Source organism: Canis lupus, chromosome 21 (genome assembly GCF_048164855.1).
Source record: "Canis lupus baileyi chromosome 21, mCanLup2.hap1, whole genome shotgun sequence".
In the NCBI taxonomy this organism is placed as follows: Eukaryota; Metazoa; Chordata; class Mammalia; order Carnivora; family Canidae; genus Canis; species Canis lupus.
This window is the reverse complement of record NC_132858.1, coordinates 27,361,192-27,385,333: the sequence shown is the minus strand read 5'-3', so window position 1 is coordinate 27,385,333 and position 24,142 is coordinate 27,361,192.

Here is a 24,142-nt window from a genome sequence, read left to right as displayed (position 1 = left end):
CTATTTGTGTTCTTCCTTAAAGCCAGCAAGAGTACATCTCTCTCTGACTTCTGCCCTCAGCAAAAGAAAATTCTGCATGTAAAGGGTTTTACTGGATTGAGTCAGGCCCATTCAGATAATCTACAGTAGTTCAAGGTCATATCTGAGGGACTTCAATGACATCTGGAAAAACCTTTCATAACAAAGTACCTTGATTAGTATTAGATTGAACAGCAGAAAAAAAAAAAAAAAAAGATCAAACAGAGGATGGGTAGTTAAGGGGTCACCTTCAGAACCCAACCTTCCATACCCCTCATCACCCATCCAACTTCTGCACAACCCTCAAGGTTAATCTCAAACCCTGTCTACCCTTTCTTGCTTTTTCCAAATTCCTTTCTTCTATTATAAATATCTAGGCCATACATAGGTTTTATTTATCTATGTTTATATTATCAGTATATAGAATCATGTTTTGTTTGGAAATGCATGACCCACCCAGCTGCCCACCCACAACTGGAAATACATACATATAATATACACACACACACACACACACACACACACACACACACACATATATATATATATACGTGAAGATACAAAACAATCTTTAAAATTTCTTTTGCATAAAACATTCCTTGACTATGATACACCAAACATCCCGACAAGAAGAACTCAGTGTTTAGAATAGTGGTAGACTTACAGAGTTCTATATTAACTTTGCTGGAGATGATAGAGAATCTCTGAACAACTATTTAGGTTGAAAGTTCATCGTAATTTTCCCTAATTCACAAACAGAACTTGGAGCCAGCACCGTGGGACACTAATGAAGCTCAATTATGAACTCAACTGGGTTGAAGACAAGCAGGCAGCACTTTCCAATGGCCTTTCTCCAAATACTACTATAGGATTTTAGTCTAAATCATGAAACACTGTCCTTGAGAAGCACACAATCAGAAGACATCTGTATAAGAAATGACCCTCTGAAGAGGTTGAGAGATCCCATCCTCATTTTTCACTAATTCTTGAACCAAGACTTGCAGCCCAATGCTCTTATAAATTATTTCTTCACTCTAGAAGAAGGTGGGGGAGATTGGGACAAGGAAACTTTTTAATAGATAATGTTTTTTGTAATTTGATGTGTCAAAATCCACAGGCTGTTTGTTATGCCCATTTTGATGGAATATGGAAACAGAAACAAATTTCCTTTCAGAGTGAAGGGAAACATACTTCCTAAAACACTCTCTTTAGATTGCATGATAGCAAGAACTAGATAAGGAATAAAAACATTTTTATATATGTGTATTGTTAAACATAGGCACATATAAATTTCCAAATTTTCAACATTCAAGTCTCTCTTTTTTTTTTTTTTTTTTGAGAAGAATAAATTAGTGCTGCTCTGGTTATGATGGAATAATTCCTGGCATTGCTGTGATTAAACTAGGTATATTAAAGTAAGCAGTGATGAATTAAAAGCACAGTAGAATCCTTGGTGGGTGTGAACTGATGAGTAATCTTAATTAGAGGTAAAATGTGCCCATTATTTTTGTGCTATAAATGAATTTTCATATTATGAATCAGAGATAAAGACAATGTGAGGCACAGTGACATTAGTCAAAGACCAAGCCTAAGTGAACTAGGTATAGTTATTTCTGTTAGAAAAGAAGAACAAAAGGCAAAATTTATTCTGCATCTGATTACCTCAATTTACCTAAACTTGAATGGTTAATTGGTGATGTCTTATTCAATAGTTCATTATCTGGATTTACATTAGAGTTTGGCTATCGCTAAAATTCAGTTGTAAATTGGTATTTAATTTGATACTCAATTTAAGCTAAAATATTATATCTATTCCAGCATCATCAAAGAACAAAGGAAAACCAGGGAAGTGTAGATCAATTAGTACCCTGTCCAGTGAATGTTGCATATTAGCAATTATGCAATTATTAGGAAATAAATTTATCATTTCTCAAGGTGAAGCACCTACTAGTTCAAATAAATGGAGGTGGAAGTAGGAAGATCAGTAATCATAATTTGTCATACTATAAGTGATAACTTCATCGTTGAGCTGGATTTTATTTTACTTAAATTGTTTGGCATGAAGTACCAACTGACAACTGACTCAGTAGAGCATCTGAAAATTCCAGTAAAAAACAAAAAAAACAAAAAAAACAAAAAAACCTTATGAGGTAGCCTGTCCTTTGAACTAAGCATCCTATGGAAAGAGTGTACTCACTAAATTCCTCATATTTTTTTTTTAAGATTTTATTTATTTATTCATGAGAGACACAGAGAGAGAGAGAGTCAGAGACACAGGCAGAGGGAGAAGCAGGCTCCATGTAGGGAGCCCGATGTGGGTCTTGATCACTGGACCCCAGGAACACAACCCAAGCCACAGGCAGACGCTCCACTGCTGAGCCCCCCAGGCGTCCCGCTAGATTTCTTATATTGACAATAAGCTTGGAAGACATGATCTAGAACAATTTAAAGAGGTAAAATTTGCTTTCTTGAATTAAGTTATATTTCCACAGCTCCAATAAAGTTCAACAAAGAAGAAAACAGAGTTCAGTTAAGGACTTAAGATGTCGCATATCAAAAAGCAAGTAGGTAGTCAAAGACTCCTTATGTTCAAAGAGCATGTGCTTTTCAATGTATCACAAAAAGGTCTTCTTAAATATCCTGGTGAAAAACCACAGAGATGCTGGGTTTTCTCTTTGTGCCCTTGATAAACTAAGAGAAAAAGACAATAGTGCTTTTTTCATCTAAGGAGTCTGTTTCCTTTTTTTTGTTTCTTTTTTTCCCCCCTAGACAAACTGTATTCAGCTTCCTTAAAGATACTTTTCATAAACAGCCGTGGCATTTCAGGCAGGACACAGGTAGACAATCATGACCAGCATACGACTTCCAAACCCCCTTCTCCAAAGGACTGCTGAGATCAGAAAGCCACTGTAAAACCCAAGGAAGTCTTCCTGTGATGCTCGGAACAGAGAAAGTTTAGAGTGAGGATTGACGTCTCGCGTTTAGCATATCGTTCAACAACTTTTCACCAGCCAACCCTGACTTTCAGGAAATGAAGTGAAAATAGCAGCATTATCAATCCAAAGATGTACAAGATAAAAAAGGAGCTCTCTGAAGGGGCACCGTCTCAATGGCAGGTTGCCTGATGTAGTGGGGACCACTTTGGGGGTGGGGGGGGCAGGTTCCAACAAGTCTCTGGGTATAAGAGAGTTGAGTCTATGCTGAAAGCAGATAGGGGAAAAGAGGACATTAAAAAAAAAATGAAATGAATCTTTGGTTTTCCACACCACAAGGAGTTTGTGCGATGGTGGCTCTTGTCCGCCAACATCAAAGTATCTTTCCTCCTGGGAACCAAGAGGGATAGTCTCAAAACTAGAAGGGAAAGGTGGTTTTCCCCGGTATCAATCCAGCTTCTGAGATATTCTGTTAGGGACATAGGCCCTTCCCCTAAAATGACAATGAAGTGTTCTGTGTGCTAACAACATAGCTTTAAAAAAATTTTAAAAAGTAAAACAAAATTCTGCATTTTTAGAAAACTTGATATAAAATAGTATTTCAAACTGTACAGTCATGAGACACACCCAGTTACCAAAACTACACGCATTTCACGTGGCATTTCCAGGACCTTCAGCTTTCTGTGTCTGCTCTGTTTTGGCCTCTCCATGTTCGGCCGCATCAGCTTTCCTCTTTTTCCTTTTGGGTCCTTCTTTCCCTTCTTCGCAGGGGCCTCTTTAGGCTTAGGCTCTGGCTTTGGGGAAGCAGATCTCTGTGATTCACCCTTCACCCTGGCTTTATCTCTTTCGTGTCCCCTTTAGCCTTTCTCTCGGGCATGGTAGTGTTGGAGGGACACAGACGCTGGATGCTGGGGTGCACTGGCCCTGGGCTTTAGTGGGTCAAGGGGTCTTTCTGCCTCTTCTTCATACTGCTCCTTAGGATTCTTGTTTCCTTTTGATACCTAGATTAGTTTTAGGATGCCAGAAACTCTCTTAGGTCTCCCCCTGGAGGCACTGGTAATTACACACTCTAGGGGAGACAGTTTGTATAGATTTACTTGGTCACAGCTACTGAGTGCTACCATTAAATTAACCAACTGACCCTTGGTTTCAACTGCGTCATGATCTCATGCCTCAGATTATAATCTCATGGATCGTGGGATCAAGCCCCACTTGGTGGGCTCCACGTTCAGTGGGGAGTCTGCTTGAAATATTCTCTCCCGCTGCCCCTTCCCCTATCCTCTCTCTCTCTTTCTCTCTCAGAAATAAATACTTAAAAAACAATTTAAAGTCTATATACTTTAACCTATCCGTACATACCATGGCAGGTCATCTTGTAATAATTATAATTGGGACTCCTATTAGTAAAAATAGTCTTTGCTTAGACTGTGGAGGTATTTCTGAAGTTTTTTTTTTTTTTTTGAAAATACATGTGAGAGGAAGAAAAGATAGTCTGGCTATGCAATTATGAAAGAGGATTAGAGAAATTATTTTCAATGTGATCTTTAGAGTCAATGGCCCTCCTAAGATAATAGTGGGCCTGTCTCTTTTTGGACCAAAGTTAGTAGCTTTCTATCACTACTGTATACTTCAAGGTTTTCGAGAAGGGGAGATTTTTGCATAATGCATTTTATGTCACAGTTCTCACCAAGAGGCTATAAAAACCTCAGGTGGCATCGTCTGATAGATATTTCAGAGGTGGACATTTTAATTCTAATCATATACTAAATTATTTTCATGAATTGTTTATTAGTTTGATAATTTCTCAATGCATTCTTGAAATATTTTCCATACGAAGTAAATATTTCTAATATTTACTGAAGTTAGCATACAAAAATGCCCTTTGTAGTTTTGTTTAAACAGGGACATGAGTGAATTACAGATAAGGAACTGTTTCTAGATTAAGAATGTCACTTACATAATAAAATTGCCCAGTTAATTCTATTTATTAATAGGAAATAAATAGTATTCATAATAACAATCATCTTAAATCAAAATGGAGCAGAACATGGAATTTGAAATGACACAATTCCTGTGTGAACTTAAGAAAATTCATTAACTTCTCTCGGCCCCAGTGTCTTTCTTGATAAAAATAGAATTAATAAAATCTATGTTAACTTATTGTAGAGAATATGTGAAAAAAAGAAATAAAGGAAACATATGTATGTTTTTTGAACATATGTATATTTTTATTTATTTTGTATAGTAGAGAGCACTTTCGTAGGTATCCAAGAAATGGTACCTTAATTTTGTTAATATATAGAGCACATTATAGTTTACAAGTATTGCTTTCGTATGGAGTAATATTTTTTCACTACTTTCCCTTTTTTACATATAAGAACCTGATACCCTAAGAGCTTAGATGATTTTCTCCAGTTTTTGCATGTAGCAACTTTCTAAGTGGTGGCTTCATACGTTTATCCCACAAATATTCTGATGTTTCACATGATCTAATTTAATTTTTACAACAACCAAAGAAACTGAAGTACAGAGAGTTAAAACCATTTTCCGGGGATCACACAGCTAACGTGTTTGAGATTAGGAGACAGGACCCCTACTCTCTACCAGAATCTCAAGCTCTTTATGTTACAGCAACTCTGAATCCCAACGCGGTTGAGGACACCATGTTGCATTTCCAATCCGATCTCCATTCCCTCTTCCCCTGAATACACCGTCTACTTTCCAACATGTTTTACTCACCTCCTGAAATTGTATTCCTGCTTCTGTTTACCCATTACATTCCTGGTGTCCTCCCAAGTTTTGTGTACACCGGCCTCTTCTTTGAATTCCTTCAATCAACTACCAGGCACAATCACATCATGTTTGGGTGTCCACAGCTCCTTCTCCAAGTGTTTATATATATTATATATGATATGATAGTTTTATATATTATATATTATTATGATATTTATAGCCCCTTCTAAGCCAAAAATAAAATCTCTAACCACTTTTTTAGAACTGTGTGTCTGATCTAAGCATTTTACATGTTTACTCATTTAAGCCTCACAAAACTCACAGGGGTTTGTTATTATCATCACCCAACTTTCACAGACACATGGTGAGGTGAACCTCCAAAGTTCACCCAGCTCAGCCTTCACTTACTTCTAGCTTTAATATTCTTTTTCCATCATTCATCTTCACTTTTCCATGTATTCTACATCTACAGTTTCTCACTTGTAGAAAGCAGAGAGTTAGCTTTTGTTTGTTGATCCATTCTGGACATCTCCATCTCTTTGTTGGGATTTTCATCAAAACATGTCCTTATCGAGGAGATGGTTGTCTATGGAAGAAACTTCCATGAGAACACAGAAACTAGAGATGAGGGATGGCATCGCAGGGGAGAGGATATTTGATTTCACTCTTGAAGAGCAAGTGAAGAAGGGTATCCACGCATGATGGCTGAAGCATCACTGACAGAGGAAAGCGCATGTGCAAAGACACAAAAGCCCCAGAGTAGCAAAGGTGTGGTATAAAAGAGATATTGGCCCGCACACCTTTTTCATGCAGTGTTCTATAGGAGCACTTCCTGCCTCCTACTGGAGGACTGAGTTTTGCTGACACATTTGTACCAGATGAACTCCTGGTACTTTACATCTCATAATAACCCTGACTAATGGGGCCAGCTTTGGATGGGTTAGTTAAGTTAGATTCCCCAGATTTGAGGATCAGTGCTAGGAACCATGGGCATCGGTATTAGAAAATGGTGACATACCAAAGAATATATTTGATGAGGTGAAAACGAACTATGGATTTATGTAGTATTTTTGTCTTTATTTACAGAAAACGGTATATTCCTTTCAACATCATTTCCATTTAGTAGCATGGCACTATTTACTCTGGCCATATAGATAGATCTACTAGGTTTACTGCGAAGGTGTTTTCGAGATTCCCACGGTGCCCTGTTTTGGCTACCCTAGGAGAGAGAGTAGCAAAAATGATAGCCTATACAATCATGGCGAAGGCAGTGTGAGTGAATAAAGAAGAGAAATCAACTCAGTTCTTTCTATTTTATTTGCACTATTTCAGTGTCATGTCATGAATATTTAATCACGCCTCACCGATGTAGGGAAATAGCAGGGTGATAGCAACTAGAATAGGAATGGATACTATCACGGTGAGGGATGGTTACGTTTTTATGTGTTCTATAAGGTCCCATACACAGGAATTTCATAAATAATGTTGATACTAGCTTAATATATTCAGGACCTGATATTCCAATCGAGGCTGAGATTGAGCATGTTTTCATATTAGAGAAAAATAATACTAATCCCAAACAGTTGAAAGGAATGGAAAACAGTACAAATCCAAGCTGTGAAGAAATGATAGACCGTTTTCTTTATATTAGAAAAAGAGTAAAAAGTGTTGAATTATGGCAGAGACTTGAATGGACTATAATGAATCTCAGTGGCTGAAAGCTGATTCAAAATAAATGGAGATAATTAACAGATTGGAGATCTGCAAGCAACAGGTAATTGGATTATCAATGGATAATTTGTTTCCATGGACGTTTTTACTATCTGCACATCTGCAATATTTCATTCTTGTCATTTCGTTCTCTGAAAGAATGTCCTCAAAACTCAGTTAATCCCCTGTATGATCTCTGTAATTAAGTTATTTTGAAGAGATGGGTACTGCATTTTTATCCTCAAACAACATCCAAATCCCTCATTTTAATTACAAATGACACTTTATTTCCGCTGCTTTTGTACTGACCCTTTGAAAGAGTGAGACGTTTTTCATTCTCTAGAGAACACAAACCCAAGTTTAAGAGTTTTAATCTTTTAAAATATTGATCATCAATCTGGGTCTTTTGGTTGGTCACAACAATTCAACATTTTAAGTTTCAAATATCTTTTCATCAAATCTCTAGCCTGGCCGTAAATTTGAAAGTTTCAGTTGTGCCCTGAGCCTCCTCCACGTACCTATTTTGCTGTTTATAGTCATGTCCAGGCGATGAGAGTCCATTTTCTCTTTCTTTAAGGAATATAGGAGACCACCTCCCTATTTTGGTGGAAGAGGAAGGGTGGCTTTCAACATTGTCATAACGATTTTGTTCAAGCCATAATTGATTCAAAATTGGGATTTTTAAGTGAAAAGTGTTCTAAGTTGTTAAATACAATATTAGGACATTTTAAGACAACTTGACAGCTTATTTGTTAATTTAGTTTTTTAGATGCATAGCGTTTACTTAAATTTTCAGAAAGTTTTACAGAACATTGAAACACTTAAAAGGGAGGTTGAATATATTAAATTTATAAAAACCACTTGAACCATTTGAAATATATAGGAAATGAGTTGAGTCCCCTTAAAGATAATTGTCGAAATTTTCTGTTTTTATAAAGACATGAGCCCATATACTGAAGTAACAGATTTTAAAATTTATATAAGCTTTTAATATTTAACACTAAAGAAACTCTGGAAGATCTTTTCTTGGGGGAGAATCTTCAAGGGAATGTTTATGTGTGTATATGCATGAGTATCATATTTAACAATCATTATCCTTTTCAAACTGGTTGGATAATTTGTCATCAACCTTTTTTCTACTCCTTTAGATTGTGAAATTTTTCTGAAAATTTGAAACCAACTTGAAGATTGTTTAGGGTTCCAGGTATTGTACCTGGGAATCATAAATTGGATAATAATAAGGCTTGATGTGTTGAGATTTTTGGGATAAAGGATCACAGACATATTTGCACTATCCTCTGGAGTCTAAGAAAAGAAGTATTGTAGTTGGAGGTCAAATGACCACTGGTAACTGGAGCCTTCTTATTTGAGCAGCATTGCAGGAATATAGGAAGCCAATGAGTGCAAAGTTCTATGGTAGTTTTGGGAAAAGACAGTGGCTACAAGAGAATAAGCATATTTGGTTCCTTTAAACTTTCTGCCACTTCTCTGTGTTTTTCAAGACAAAGACTTTTCTTTAAAAACTTCTGTGTTTGCACATTTTATAACATTGTTTTCTCTTTGTTCTTCTCCAGATTTTAATAAAGTGCTTTTGTAATTGGGATTGTAATAGTTTCTGGTCTCAGTCATTGCTTTGGTGGAACCAAGGATAGGATTTCTGTGCACATTTAGAAAAGCATTTGGGAAAAAAAAAAAGTATTTTGGAGGGGTGCCTAGGGGAGGATGCTAGCAGAGAGGGAAAGAGGAAGGAGCTAAAATTTCCTGAGACTATAGCAGGTGCCTACCCTCATCATTTTGTGATCTCTTAATAACAGTCATCTTGGCGTTATTATCCATGTTTTAAAGATGTAAAATGAACCAACCAAAAATCTAAGATTGCGAACAAGGTCACACAATAAACTAGCAGGATGGGTGTCAAACTCAGATCTGATGCCAAAGTCTTTAATTTTTAGTAGAGGAAATGAAAACTAGTGATAGAGTCAGATTTGTTTCCCACCAAAATATTTTCATTTCAGACCTCCCTGATCCTCTGTTTTAATTTTTTTAAAAGGATATCTTTATTTGACCTTTATAACTAAATTAATCATGAGAACTCTATTTGCTTATCCCTGAGAGGTATATTATTAAGTTCTATGTCTGCTAGGTTGACTACCTCAGTAATTTACAGAAGTTATTTTTTACTCTTAATTTATTTTTTGTCTGTTATTTTCCATTTATTTTTGCCATGTGGTATTAAATAGTACAAGAACCTTTCTTAATGATTTTAGAAAATATATGGAATCAATGCCCATGGCCAAATGTGTTTGCTTTCACTGTAAGAGTAATGTTAATGTCAAGTGTCTGTGTTTTTCCCCTTAGGATCTGTTTTAATGACCCCATGTTTAGGTAATCCATGACTTTTGAATGCATACCAAAGTGAATTCCTTTGCTTCACACCATTGTAACAATCCATTCAGCCAGAAGAGGCCAACAGAACACAAATTAATGGTGTTTGCATTGATTCGGTGTGAGTCTAAATTACTGTAATGGAAATGTCTACATTGTCTTAAATATTTTTTCTACTGGCTTTTAAGAAGTAGTACCACTGTTTCCACAATGTATCACCAACTGGTCTGGGGAGGAGAGGAAATTATAGCTACCTGTTCCTATTGCTTACTTGGTGCCAGACATTTTGCTAAAATATATTGCAAGTATTTTCTTAATAGGATATGGTATTAATTAGTTTGGGACTATTTATTTTTGTTGGTTTTTTAAGCAAAAGTTTTGTTCTACGGCTAGTATCAGGGTGCAAAATAGAAGTTTCTGACGATCGTTTTCTTTAAAAAAGCCATTTTATTCCCACTGTTCCTTCTGTATTCCTGAGAATATGACAAGGTCCTTGGCAGTGCCTGTTTGGAAAGACTTCATCTCGTGTGGGTGTGGCAACCCTTTGAGGGCCTGTTCAGGCCTGTAGCAATGGATAGACTGATAAAAATCTGATAGAGGGTGATTACTGATTAATCACAAAGTTCAGCAGGGACCTCTTCATGACCACCTGGTAATTTGTATCAGCCCTTCTCCCCATCTTGGCCCTGTCTACGGTTATGCTGAGGGACACGGACAGCCGTTCCATATGGTGGCTTCACCACATTCTGCATGGAGTCACTCTGCCCATTATCTCTGCATTCTGAGTCTCCCTCTACATTTATTCTTTTATTTTAATGCAATTCATTGAGTGACCACTGTGTGTCAAACACACTGACATCTTCACAGACAATCCTCATCTTATAGCAGCTCATTTCTCCATGTGTTATCTTAAACATACACAAAATGAATATTACAACACTTTTACTTCTAACACTGTGCCACACAGGTAAAGTGTTTTATTGGGGCCATTTGTATAAGCAGTTTCTGTTTTTAAAAATGCAAATTAGAAAAGGCTTAAAAAGCGATCCCAGAACTTTTGACTAAGGCAGGACTCAGTAAATAGAAATTTACTATTACTGGTTTTCACAGATGAAGAAATTAATTGACTTAATTAGTTAAGGGAACTTCCTGAGCTGATATGGGTACTAAGTGTTAGAGATGAAAATAGACCTCAGTTTCATCAAATACCTGGACTCTTAACAACTAAAATATTCAAGCTTTCTGTGACAGAGATGAGGCAAATGATTTGATTCTACAGTATTAGTTTCCCTGTTCTTTAAATTTAATGAAGGTCAGTGTCTTAAGGCTCTGAAGATTGCTTCACATGTAAATGACTTAAACACAATTTCTAATGAGGGTTGTTAAAGCAGTGGAAATCAAGTACCATTCTGGAATTAAGAGACGGGGGTTCCTTTTTCTAGGGACACAGAAGTTGTGACACCCAAATGACTTTTCTGTGAGCTAATTCAATAAATGTTACCCTCTTACATGGGTAGTATTTATTATTTGAGAAAATTTATTAAAGTTGAATAATTATCTGACTCTTTTAAGGACGTCTGCATGTTTTGGTACCTCGTGCTCAGGCATAGTTTGCAAACTGGTAGAGCTTAGCTTAGAGGTATGTTATGGGAGCACCTGGGTGGTTCAATCAGTTGAGCAACTCTTGATTTCAGTGTAGGTTGAAGTTTTGGGGTTGTTGGATTGAGACCCCATTGGTTCCATGCTCAGTGGGGAGTCTTCTTGGGATTTTCTCCCTCTTCCTTTGCCTTTCCTGCTGCTCACATGTGCGTGTGCACTCATTCTCAAACAAATAAATAAAATCATTTAAAAAAGGTTATTCATGTATTTATATCTCTTTACATATCAAGTTTACCAGTTTTTCTGAAAGTGACTCATTTCAATTTATAAACTGGTTGATTGGTCTAACAAAAGAAACAGTTAGATCATGGGAACCAGTTAAACTCTTTGTACATATAGGAAAAGGTAAGCAATTTATCATCCTGGTCTTGATTTGTCAAAGTCGTGAGACATGATGATGTACAGCAGGTACCATGCCTACGCGCCTCTTCATAGCGGGACTCATTTTCTACAAAACTCCAGAGAACCTTATTCACAAAAGACTGCATTTATACTTTTCCCCACCTCTTTTACCATATGTTCCTTTTCCCACTCAGTTGCCTTTTAGTTAGGCCTTCCAGAAATATCTGCCAAAATGTTTAATAATTTTTCATGGCACCAATGGCATACTTGAATTCTTGCATGGGGGTAAGCCATGACTTCAGGTCTGAAGAATGTCCTTGGACTCTTAAGGAGTAACTCAGTATTTGATAGACATACAAATCCCATAAGAGAAAAATAAACCACTTTGTTGTAATTTTATCTAATACCAAAGATACTGTTTGTTCAGGGAAAAAGTAGTGGAAATAATGCTACAGAAGTGGTTATTAAATAAATAAGTACTAAGAAGAAAATTTTCTTTTCTCTGTCAAAAGCATCTGGTCTTGCCAAGTCATCTTGTATCTGATGTTCAAGAGAGACAGGGCCGCTCTCTTCAAAGGCTCGTGAGAAAAAAAAAATCAACTTTGTAACTACTAAAGAACAGAGGAAGAAGGTAATGATGAGAAAATATTTGTGTTATTCGTCAAATCAAAGAGAAAATTGAAAGTATTAATAAAAAGTCTCCCTGGGAAACTGAACTTTATTAATACCAACAGGTTGATAGAATGATATATAGTGTTATTTTTCTATTTCATTTGAAAATATGGAAAGGATAATATTTTAATGGTTAAAGCAATCCAGGTTCTATTTTTATAGTCCTTGTGTGTATGTGCTTTCTTTCAAATCTAACTTATTAGAAAGATATATCGATTCATTTCTCACTGATACACAGGTGCAGAGATCATTAGACTATGTATAGCCTGACTGAATGTATGGGCAGATTACTGGTGTATTTGTTTACAGAGAACAGTGTCTTTCATGTCAATAATATGTTTTTAGGCATTCAGCCTACAGGAGGATATATATTATCACCTCTCTTCCACATACCCAGAGAAAATAACTTGTTCCCTTGCAGTCTATTGACACCAACCATTAGTGTTTAAATCACATTTGTTAAAGAATAATTTTCAGGAAAAAAAAGTAAAATCGTGAATCTCATACAGAGACAAAATGAACATGTGATCAAGATTGAATTTCACTCATTATTAAGGAAGGAACCGGTAAGATGTTACAATAAGTTAAAAAGAGAGTACCAAGAACAGACACATTTATAAATCAAGAATATTAAAATGAATGTGCAAATGAAGGGAGGGCAAACTGCCTTCTAACATAGTGGCAGAGAGAAGCCAATTGAACCTTTATCTGACAAAATTTATTTTTGTGTGTATAAGTCAGAATCATTTTGCATTGTCATGAATTATCTGTAATTTAAAGAATTACCTATAGCTTGTAAATAGCTCAAAAGCAGTGAAAAATTGGAATCATATAACTGGGAAGTACGTGTGGTAAAAAAATACATAGTTGTCCACTGAGGATATCCAGTAAGTTTTTGTACTTATTGCAAATTGTCTTGCACATTGGAATGTTCTGGTTGATAGGTTGGCTACCTCTCTGGTTATTTTCTGCATATTTATACATCTTTTTCCTTCTAGCTAGGTCCTGGGCTTCCCTGGATTAAGAATTATGCTTTGATTTTTTTTTTTCTTTGTGTGTTTCCTTGCTATTCCCAACAAAGGATTGGGAGAAAAAATGCCTACTTCTTAAATAGCTGGTGGAATGAAATTATAACATTGGCTGTTTTTGGTCAACCATGATGAAACTTTGATCTTCATGATGTGTTGCTGATTGTAAAAAGATGTTATTGGGAGCTTAGGAGAAGAATGTGTATTGTGTTGGGTATAACTGGTGAATAGCAAGCAACACTTTCAGCATTGTTTCATGTCCTTATTTTATGCTTTTATAAATTTTGATTGTTGAGAGCTCGTTTGAGCCCAGCTTAGCCTAAGCATACAAAAAAAAAAAAAAGAAAAAAAGAAAAAAAAGAAAACGAAAAGAAAAGAAAAAAAGGGTAGAACTTTAAGTGAAAGTCTAGATTTAAACCCAACTCTACCCCTTTAACCCTTAGGAACAGTGTGACCTGGAGAGAGATGACTAACTTGACTGAGACTTTTTTTTTTTTCCTCTTTTAAAACTGAGATAATAACACTGCAGCCCAAGAATGTTATGAAGGTTATATAACATATATTAAAAGCTTAGCCTACGGAGGAATGCATAAATACTATTTTCCTTCTTCCTCTCTTTTCTTAATTTGATTTAAATTAAATAAGAGAAAAATCAAACTGAAGACTCATACTCTGCTGGACAGTTTCAGACTTGAAATTAGCCTGACTACTCATAAAATAGGTTTTTGAAAAATGCTTGAGTCATTTTAGTTTCTAAGATTAGTTTATAACACTGCTTTCAACTTGAAGATAGAAAATACGCTTTAAGGTTGGGATAATTTTTAAAAGCCAATAATTTGCTCCGTCATAATTAGAAAAAGCTAAGTTTATTAAAGGACTTCCTTTTCACCTGTTAGAAGATAAAAATGTCAGAATATTTCTGGGATGCAACTATTTTTCTTGTATTCATTCATTCTACCCCCCATCTCTCTCCCCCTCTCTCTCTCTTTCACTCTCCCGTAATTAAGGGAGACATCCAATTCAGAAAACAGATTAGCCATTGTATTTATATTCCAGAAAATATCAGCATTCACACAGAACATTCAGTATGTATGCAGAGTTGCTCTAACCCTCTCATAGCCCTTTCATATATAAAAATAAAAAATCAGTCTCTTGAAAGGCCTAATTGCTTGGATGGGAGTAGTATATGATATTTTCTCTGCCAATCCCATATGGCACATGTATATATTCCCCTTTTATTTCCTATTTCTTCATTTACAGATTACAGTGGGCCTCTCAGCTACCCCAGCAGAAAATCAGCATAAGAGCTGCATACTTTAATGTGATTTTAAACAATACTTATTCTCTCAGAAATGAATTTTGCCCTCTTTGTTTGCTAGTATTCTTATGGCAGCTCTACAATTCCATTTTTTCCAAAAAAAAACTGCATCTGCTGAGGAGTGAAAGCATTTGGACCAACTTTAATTAATGCGCTGTTTATTTGTGAATTATTTGTCAGAACAGTTTTGTTACCTTATTGTCTCCTCGAGGTTGCTGACTATTTAAAAAACAAACACAAGATAAACATAAACAGAATATATCATGTCCTCTGGAACACATCTGAATAATGAGAAATTAAATGCTGTAATCACCATCGATGCATTTAGAGGTTCCTGGGCTTCTGTGGAGATTTTAAGGCCCATGTGAGGTCTTTGTACCTGATTCTTCAGTAGAGGGGTTTCAGAAATGGAAAAATCATGACCCCGGGTCCCAGGATCAAGTCCCACGTCGGGCTCCTTGCAGGGAGCCTGCTTCTCCCTCTGCCTGTGTCTCTGCCTCTCTCTCTCTCTCTCTCTCTCTCTCTGGGTCTCTCGTGAATAAATAAATAAAATCTTGAAAAAATAAAAACAGTTGAAAATTCCCTCTAAAGCCCAGTCACAGTAAAATTTTAAATATTTTCTAATTTTATTGCAGCAAATTCTAATCTTTCAGGGGTTTGGAACTCGGAATTCAGTAGATTGTATCTTGACTATTTAGGCATTGGAAGCTTATCTTAAAGGAACTGAAAGAAAGAAAATGGGAGCCACATACTGAATAGATCTGACGATGCTCACACAACCAACATTCTAGATGATTTTAATTTATGGGCTGATCAGATGTGAACCAAATCCTACTTCCTTCTCATTAGTGATAATTAACAATTAATGGAGCAGGAAAGGAGTCACTCTTAACCAGATTCCTTTCTTCTGTAAGAGATCTGATTATAGGTTATGTTTTCCCTTTAGAAATTTTAGTCACACTAAGAGTTTAATACGGGGGGGGGGGGGGAAGTGCTTACATTTCTGAATTAGTTATATTGCCTATCAGTAAAACTTCAAAAATATTGAAGACTATTTTCAAAGGAAGGGTGATTTAGAATGGAGAAGACTATGCATTATCCACTTTTTAAAACGATTGATATGCACTCAGGTTATATGGTGATTAAGAACAAAAAGTCGTGGCAAGAAGTGAACATGGATTTGAACTGTAAGTCCAGGGCACCTGGGTGGCTCAGGAGTGGAGCACCTGCCTTCCGCTCAGGGTGTGACCCCGGGGTCCCGGGATCCAGTCCCACATTGGGCTCCCTGCATGGAGCCTGCTTCTCCCTCTGCCTGTGTCTCTGCCTCTCTCTGTGTCTCTCATGAATGAATGGATAAAATCTTTAAAAAATAAAACAAAACAAAATGTAAATCCAGCATGGAGTCCAACTTGTCCAAAACCAAACTCTTTATCCTGTCCCTACTTTGCTCCTACTCTAATATTTGTTCAGACTGAGGGAAGGTTATTGTCCCAATTGCTCAAACCAGATATTTTGAAGTTTTTCCTAATACCTTCCTCATTATTTATAGTCTACCAACTACTTAGGCTACTGGCTCTCCCTCCTAAGTATTGTTAGAATTTGTTTACCACCTTTTTTCTCCCTGCTTATCACCCCATTGTAAACTATGAACTTCTCTAGAGTATCCTGCAGAAACAGATTGTGACTGGCTTCCTCTTTAGGGCTTTGTTGTTCTTTTAATTTTTTCTTAATCATGTAGCAAAAGTAGTCTTCAAAATCTGGTTATGTCAACCCAACTCATTCCACCTCTCTACCCCCAACACACACGTGCACACACATACACCATAGTTAAAATGGGTTTGTCTTAGGAGAAATTCTCAAATGCATAGTGTGGCTTACTGTTTCCTGAATAATCTGTCCTTTGTCTCTCCAGCCCCTGTATCTAAGCTTGTATATGCGCCTTTTATCTACCTGGCCTTGAAGAATATAATTTTTGTGCCAACATTCCCAGCAAAAATCTAGAGACTCACTCTGATGGGATGGATAATTTAGCTTAATATGAATTGCGTATCTAGGTATAGAGCTTACCTTTGCCGGAACTCTATGGTTTTTCTTTTCCTTTTTTTTTTTTTTTTTTTAAGATTATTTATTTATTTATTTATTTATTGCAGAGAGAGAGAACAAGCAGGGGGAGAAGTAGAAGAAAAAGGAGAAGCAAGCCCCCTGCTTAGCAGGGAGCCCCATATGAGGCTCCATCCCAGGACCCTGGGATCATGACCTGAGCCAAAGGCAGATGCTTAACCGACTGAGCCACCCAGGTCCCCCACTTTCTGATTTTCTAAACTGAAATGGTGAACATTCTGGAAAAGGATGGTATGTTTGCTAAGAAGACAACCCACCAGTATCCACTAGGTGTGTACTTCTAGAATTTTAAGGTGCATAGGAATTACCTAGGATGTTGTTAAAATGCAGATTCTGATAAGGGGGATGCTGAGATTCTGCTTGTCTAAAAAGTTCCCTGATGATGTTGATGCTGCTGGACAACAGATCTCTGAGCAATAAGGCATTAAAGTGTTCTATGCACATGTACGTAGATAAAGTAGAGTCATTCGAATCTGAGTTTGGGAGTCAGAGAGGCTAGGAGTCAAATTCTGAATCCAACTGGTACTCATTGGCCAACTTCGGGAAATTACTTAAAATCTCAAAGCCTCAGTTTTCATATCTATTAAAGAGCAGCACCTACTTCAAGAGGATCTTCTGAGTATCAAGTGAGAATATATATTCATAATCCTTCATATAGGCTTGCAAGCCATTAAGAAATATAACATGTTCAATATTACTATATTAATATTGATTTATGAGATGAAATGCAACACACTAGTTAAGATCATTAGTCTCAAAGAAGTTAGTGTATTCAGAGAAAGAATAAACATGACTACGTGAAAATCTGAGGTCTCATTCAACCCAAAAATGTCGTTACCAATGACATAAAAATATAATTATTAGTAAAATCAATAAAAGTGTAATATTTTATAATTCCTATAAGTGGGAACTGAATTAATAAAGTTTTCTCTTGGCTGTATTTCTTTTCAATATATATTAGGAGATGACAATTTGGAATAAAATTACAATTCTTTCCAAAGATTCAAAGAGATTTAGTTTCTATTTATCTGTTTTCAGGATTAACATGTATCTTTAAAAAGAAATTAAGACTTAGATATTGGTCAGGTGAAAATATTTTGATTCATCTTTTCACGTATGCTTGGAATTCACTGGAATAAGGCATAGTGTGTATGTGTGTGTGTGTGTGTGTGTGTATTGCACTTAGGCATCAAATTATAACTTAATTTAGGAAAGCTAGTCTTTGAATTCTGTGAGAGAAGCAAGCTATGTTACTTTCACCTTGTTTGTCCAGTTGGAGTAGATAACTGATAAAAAATTCAGAATATGGATGTTCTCTTCTTCCTGCCATTACTGTTTCTGGCTGAAAGAAAAGGACCTGAGTCTCTACTGGATGAACTCATTTGCATTTGGCTGCAGATTGAGAATAACATTGAGGATGGGGTGGGTGGGAGACGCTTTTAGCCAAATTTGAAATGAGTTGGAGGAAAAGAGTGACTCTAACCTTAGAGATGAAGATGCTGTAGGACTGCCTACTGTCCCCTTCGGGTTAAGATAGAAGGCATATGCTTCAATATTAACGTCCTTGAAAATTGTATTTTGCATTCAAATGATTGTGCAATCAGCAATAAAATCCTATCTTTATGTTAAAATTCATGCTAACCTTACAGAACATACAAATGGAGTAGGAAATGTACATATATTATAAACTGGGATGAATATTTTTTAAATGTAATGTATTCCTTACTTTTCCCTGAAAGGAGTTACTATTTTATGAAGAGTGGTATAATAGACACGACTAAAATTCTACCCTAAACTTAGTTTAAGAACATGAAGAAAAGAAGCAGCAGCAGCAGTGCATCTGATGAAGATCTCATGGCATTTGCTTCTTAAACTTAAATTTGATTTTCATGCAACTTAGTTTAGGGAGGACACAGGAGAAGGTCTGAAGACAATAGGATGCTTCTGGGCCAATTATGTTGCAGTGTAATCTGTCTCTACCAACGAAGTATAGAGAAAGATTGAATAACAAAAATAGAAGTTTGTGCAGGGGTTTTAGGATGGGGGAGGAGAGTGGGATTAGTATGTGTGCTGTGGGTACAGGGTTGAGGAGGACCCCAAAATCATTTTGTGTCATAGGAGAAAGAAAAGAGAAATTAGGTCTATCAATGGATCCACAGGAAGCAGCTTCTTCTAATCAGGTCTTCTCCCTTATTTCAAAGATTATTTCTTTATTATGTTACTTATCTATATGGCACATGAGAAATACTTTTATAAAGAAAAAGATGATAAAGATAAGGTAAGACTTTAAAATCAGATCATTTTTCTTTACTTTTGGACAGTGATTTTTGCCCTTAGGGGACACTTGGCAATGTCTTAGCAACATTCTCACAGCTAGAGAGAGGATACTTTTGGTACCTAGTGAACAGAGGACAGGGATGCTCCTAGAGATTCTACAATACATGAGAGAGTATCCCCCCCAAAAAAAAAGAATTATTCTGCCCCAAATATTAATAGAGCTGAGGTTAAGAAATCCTACTTTGGAGTTAGGGAGTATTTGTTGCTTGTTTGTTTTTTGAAGTACACTTGACATATACAATAGTAGTTTCAGGTGTACAATGTAATAACTCAGTATTTGTGTATGTTGGAAAATAATAAGTCTAGATAACATCTGTCACCATACATAGTTATGGAACTTTTTTTCTCGTGATGAGAACTTTTAAGATTTACTCTCTTCATAACTTTCAAAAGGGCAGCACGGTATTATTAACTATAGTCATCATGTTGTACAGTAGTACATCCCCACGACTTATTTTATAACTGTAAGTCTGTACCTTCTGGCTCCCTTCACCCATTTCACTGACCTCCCATCCTTCTGCCTCTGACAATCACCAATCTGTTATCTGTATCTATGAGTGTGTGTGTGTCTGATTCCATATAAGTAAGATCAAATGATTTTTGTCTTCCTCTGATTTATTTTACTGAGCGTAATGTCCTCAAGGTCTATCCATGTTGTTGCAAAAGACAAGATTTCATTTTTTTCTGGCCAAATAATATTCCAATGTGTGTGTAGATACTACATTAATCTTTCAGTGGACATTTAAGTTGTTTCCATGTGTTAAGTATTATAGATTGTAAATAATGCTGCAATGAACATGGGAGTACAGATAAGATACTGGTTTCTTTTCTTTTAGATATATACACAGACGTGGGATTGCTAGAACATATAATAGTTCTATTTTTTTGTATTTGGAGGAACCTCCATACTATTTTCCATAGTGTCTGCACCAATTTAAAATCCACTACAAGTGCACAAGGGTTCCTTTCCTTCAAATCCTGACCATTCTAATAGAGGTGAACTGATATCTCGTTGTGATTTCAATCTGCATTTCCCTTATGATTAGTGATGTCAAGAGTCTTTTCATGTGTCTGGTAACCGTTTGGAGATATGGTAACTTCTTTGGAGATATGTCTACTCAGTTTTTCTTCCCATTTTTAAATCAGATTTTGTTTTGCTATTGAGTTGTATGAGTACTTAAAAAGTTAAGCTTGCCTATTATATATACCCTAAGATAATAGGTTGAACTGTTTTATACATTATTTAAAGTCGATGTTCAGACTATGTTTTACAAAAAGATAGATGTATCAGTAGTTCTAGCGTCAGAATCGCTGAGTTGTAATCCTGGCTTTAAATATATCATCTGCAAAATGGACTTATACTTTGAGCTATTTCATAGGGTGATTACATGGATTAGTTGAAATAATCCATGAAAAACACTTAGAATAGTACTCAGTATAAGATAAGTGCTAAATAAATGTTAGCTATTTTTAAGGAAAAAGAAAATCCCAAACAACTACTCATCAATGCCTTGATCATGGGCTCTATTTATCCTAATGTTCCTCAACATTTGTGCCATTATATCAATGTATGTTGAGTTGTTTTAGTCTCTCACAGGGGAGAGTGACTGGGGATGACAAAGTAATAGTGGATTTTATAAGTATAAATACAACCAACAACTTACCTGGAATTTTATGTAGCTGAGAATTATTGAAAATCCTTTGCCAAGTTATAATAATAAAAATTAGAATATATTCTGTATAATGTTCCTTATTGGTCTAGTTCATGTTGGTGCTATTGCAGAAGATGCTTAATCCTTTTTCCACTTGGCAGCATTCTTCTATGTTTTACCAAGTGAAATTGTACCCTTTGGGTCTATATTTCATATTACATGAATGCAGTAATACAAAAATCAATGATATTTATATACAAAAATCACCACTTATTCAACAAATGGCAATGTCTTAGGTGCTGCGAATACAGAGCTATGTAAGATCAGTTCTAACCATGGAGCTACAGACTCTTGTTTGGAGAGAGACACACACACTTTGTAGTACAGCGAGGTGAGTACTATGTTAGATGCAGGAAACAAGTACTGCTGTCGAAGCACACCATTTGTGAACTACCTTTAACTAAGGAGATATAATAGACAATAATTTTAATAAGAATGAAAGATTATAGAGGTAAGGTAACACTTCAGTTTCATTTTTTGTACGTGGGGGCAATGGTGGTTAGAGAAAGTCTCCATGGGTGTGAATTTACTTAAGTGGATCCATTTTACGATTTACTCTCCATATTATAAGTGTCAAAGTGAGATGCCAATTACAAAAATTTGTTGTAACATTACCCACCACCAAATAAAATAAAATTAAAAATAAATAAAATAAAATAAAATAAAATAAAATAATAAAAAAGACATTTAGTCTATATATTGGAAAGGATGGCCACCTGCAACCCAAGAGTGAAGCTTTGGTTTTCCTTCATCACATAAACATAACCATGAGGGTATTTGATTCAGTTCCAGGGGCCTCATCTTAAGGGTTATAAACACAGCAAAAGGAAAGAAACTTATCAAGAAAATGGCATGAACACAAATAATATAACATGAATATAGGTTAGAAAACTAGGCATAAATAGCCTAGCTTTATAAAGTCTCATGGGGCAACAGAATTGTTTCCCAATATTATAAAAGGGATTAGACCAAGGATTATTGTCATGTACTACAATGATAGATGTAAAATTGTTGAGTAATGTGTTTGTTTCATTCTATACAGGAAAGTTAAAGTTGTAAAAAATGTGAAATGAGTTGTCCTAGGATGAAGAGAATTCTTCTGCATTCAAGGGGTTTGGCCACAGGACTGAACACGGGTGACAGGAGAGCTGAGCAGGCACACAAACATCATATAAGTAGCAGTGAATTACCTCTTTTTCCAACACTGAGAAATTCTGATTTTAAAATGGGAAACTGGATTAATTTGTTCTTGACTGAAGTTACTAATGAAAGTTAGGAATATATTAAATGTTGAATACCATTCTGGGCTGCGTTCAAGTAGAGGGAAATAAAATTATACCACTGGCGACCCTTGGGTCTATCATAGAAATGAGATGTCTATCTCATACGGCTATTATAATCAAAAAAAAAAAAAATTAAATAATGACAATTAAAGGGTGGCTGGCTTCTCTAACTAATGAAAGTTCAATATCTTCTAATTATATTGGTGGCACAGTATGGTTGCAATATATGACCTGGTAACTCTAATGCGGCACTAGAATGAGTCTTCATTTCAGCTCTCTGCTGAATGCTTTTAAATCTCGTGGGCATCTGAAATACGCCATTGCCAGAGGGCAAGAGATTCAATGTTTCTGACATGGTAGAGGAACAATATACTTTTTAATTCAATTTATTTCAGTGATTAATTACTGTTTACCCTGGATCATTCTCTATGCAGGGGATAGAAATAATGCAAAGATCAGTAAGGTCAGTAAGGTATGAAACTTGCCCTCGAGTTGCTCACTGTCTAGTGGGAGAGTAAACACATTAAAAATATCTGTTACAGAATCAGGGAAGTATGTTAATGAAGCTACGTCCAAAAGCCATGGAAGTACGTGGGAGCCATCCAATCTGCTGGTGGATGGATAGTGAGAACAGTGGGGAAGGAGAAGGTCAGAGTTAAATTACATTTGAGCTAAAAATATATATAATTCATCAGAGTAAGCCTTATAAATACTGTGGAATAGACATTATAAATACAGCTAACCATATGAATGCATGACACAGTTGGTGTGATTACACATTTGATTGTCTGTGTTGGCAAAGACCTGAATGTGAAGTTGTAGACTTAGATCGTGTAACAAGCCAATGAGATTGGATCCATTAAGAATCTTAAACTTATTTTCCTCAATCATTTTTGTTTCCAAAGCTCACCTACTACCCAATAGATTGTGATGGTTCTCCATTACTGTTCCTGGGCTATGAATCCTCTATCCTGATTTGTTAAAAACAAATCACACGAATCTACTTCTTTGAGATGCAGGCCATTTTGCAAAATTAAGCTCTATACCCATTCACCTAGTTATGCTCACCTGCTTTTTTTTTTTTTTTTTTTTTTTTTCAATCTCTGCAGTTAATCAAGAACCTTGGCACTTTTGATTGAAAAGTGCGATTTGACTAACGCTTGTATAGTTTTGATTGATGTCAAGTCTGTATGGATGGCAATCCCCTCAATGGTAGCCTCTCAGTTTCCTTGATGTCTTAACTCTTTCTTTGGTTCAGTAAGCCACCGTCAAATTCCTACTTTCTCATTTTCTATCTATTGTAAATTTTATTCCTCCAACGACATTGCTTCAAGCATTCTAAAGTCTGACCACAAGTCTCTTTTCCCAGACAGCAGGCTTGGTTATGCCTACTACATCCATTCTTGACCCTCATCTCTACCTCCAGATACTTCTCATTTTTAATATTTCAGTTCTCAAATTTCTTTGTTTGCCAATCTATCATCTAATGATGAACCAAGTACAGGTTGCTTAGTTCATCATTATAAAAACACATTGTCTATTCTGTAAACACTTTAGGTCATTGTTCCTACAGAGTCATTGACACTGACAAGAACTAAACTAATCAAAGCACCTGGATATTTGAATTGTTTAGTCTTTTTTTATTATCAGAGTTTGGCCCAATATGACAGCTATTGATTACTTTGAGAAGAGAGAGAGAGAGATTTTCCTTAGCCCTCCTATGAAAAATATTCCACGGCTATAATATAAACTAGCAAAGCAAATCCACTTTGAAATTCTTACTATAGTTTGGGACAGTTAGATTTTTATACAATAGGTCAGAAGAATAAATGTGAACTGACACTCATGGTGGAAACCAACAGATTTTTCTTTTTTATACACAGATGGACCT